Source organism: Octopus bimaculoides, chromosome 25 (genome assembly GCF_001194135.2).
Source record: "Octopus bimaculoides isolate UCB-OBI-ISO-001 chromosome 25, ASM119413v2, whole genome shotgun sequence".
Classification (NCBI taxonomy): Eukaryota; Metazoa; Mollusca; class Cephalopoda; order Octopoda; family Octopodidae; genus Octopus; species Octopus bimaculoides.
Genome location: NC_069005.1, coordinates 2,712,381 through 2,714,092, shown reverse-complemented (window position 1 = coordinate 2,714,092; position 1,712 = coordinate 2,712,381). Strand labels below are relative to the sequence as shown.

Below are 1,712 nucleotides of genomic sequence, written 5' to 3'. Positions count from 1 at the left end.
TATATATATGTATGTATGTATGTATGTATATATAATATACATAAATCAAAAATATATATCTATATATACATATAAATTTATAAATATATATATATATATATGTATGTGTGTCTACATGTACATATGTATGTATGTATGCATGTATGTATGCATGTATGTATGTATGTGTGTATGTATGTATGTATACAGAATATTATATGTAAATATGAACGCATTTGTACATGTGTGCTTTTTGAGACCCTAACCTTTTAAGTACTCGAATTTTTTCTCACAGAACATTTTGTTTTTCTACTATATTCAAAAATGTTTACAGAAATATCCATGAAATACTTTTTTTTGGTCCAATGAATAAATATCAAATGATCCTAAAAGACTGTGAAGATTTATAAGTTTCTATACTCTACGTCTAGTATTGGCGTAGAGAAATTATTTCACATAAACAATATTTAAGATTGAAGACTTAAGAAGTTGTCGCAAATGTTTACATTGATAAATATATATATAGGTTGAAATTACTGTTAATATGTGCTTTTGAAAATTATTCTACATCTTTTATACACACTCGTATCGGTATACTTTGGCATACATTCATAAAAAACGTATATATTTGAAGTTACAAGTAACGGAGCTTTTGTTCGGCTTCCAGAAATCCGTATATGCTTCGCATCACGGTGTGATATAATGAAATTGTAATGAAAAAAAAAAAAAGAAACTGGTTTGCAAGTTTGTTAATCTACATACGTTTTTCTATTTGTTTCAGTCATTTGACTGGGGCCATGCTGGAGCACCATCTTTTAGTCGAGCAAATCGTCCCCCAGGACTTAATCTTTGTAAGCCTAGTATTTCTTCTATCGATGTCTTTTGCCAAAACCGCTAAGCTATGGGGACGTAAACGCACACACATAGGTTGTCAAGCGATGTTGGGGGACAAACACAGACACACAAACATATACGCACACATACACGCACACACACATATATATACATACATACTAATATATATAAGTGACGGGCTTCTTTCAGTTTCCTTCTACCAAATCCACTCACAAGGTTTTGGTCGTCCCGAGGCTATAGTAGAAAATACTTGTCCAAAATGCTCCGCAGTGGGACTGAACATGGAGCCATGCGGTTGGTTAGCAAGTTACTTCGCACACAGCCACTCATGTGCCTATAAAAAATAGGTTTGTCCAACGTTAAAAATCATTTTGTTTTTTACCTTTTTACGTGGATTAATGGTGGTGCTCCAGCATGAACGCAGCCGCATGGCTGAAATGAATAAGAGAATAAAAGAATACTCTGTTCTAGATGTGTATTAATTTGTACATGTTAAATGAAATTAATTTAATTACCTGTACCTGTTAAATGAAATAATTTTCTTTACCCTTGTTCATTTAATTTTCATCCTATACACGTTAAACTTTACACATTCGTACATTAATTTCAAATTTTAGAATTTTAAGTTAATTAATATATTATCAAATAAAATCTTCTTTAAATGTGTATTAACTTCAGTCTGATGAATGGGATTTCTCTCTTTTCTTTTCATAGAATATTTTATACTTTAAATAAAAATGTTTATTCTATCTCCAGAATTCCAGGATGCTTTCTTTTTCAAGATTTTATATTCATTAAGATGAAGGCGGTGAGATGGCAGAATCGTTAACACGCCGGGCGAAATGATTATTGGTATTTCGTCTGTCTTTACGTTCTGA

The 1,712-nt window shown here is 31.3% G+C and overlaps 1 long non-coding RNA gene across 2 annotated transcripts in view; it reads right to left on the bottom strand.

Annotated features, from left to right (window-relative positions):
- The window catches only part of LOC128250806 (uncharacterized), a 43,764-nt gene extending 42,497 nt beyond the window's left edge, over nt 1-1,267 (bottom strand). Inside the window, exon 1 of one of the 2 annotated variants that reach the window (XR_008266787.1) lies at nt 1,217-1,267. This is a non-coding gene — a long non-coding RNA (uncharacterized LOC128250806). The other variant, XR_008266788.1, reaches the window with a different exon arrangement.
- Nucleotides 1,268-1,712: the final 445 nt, after the last annotated feature.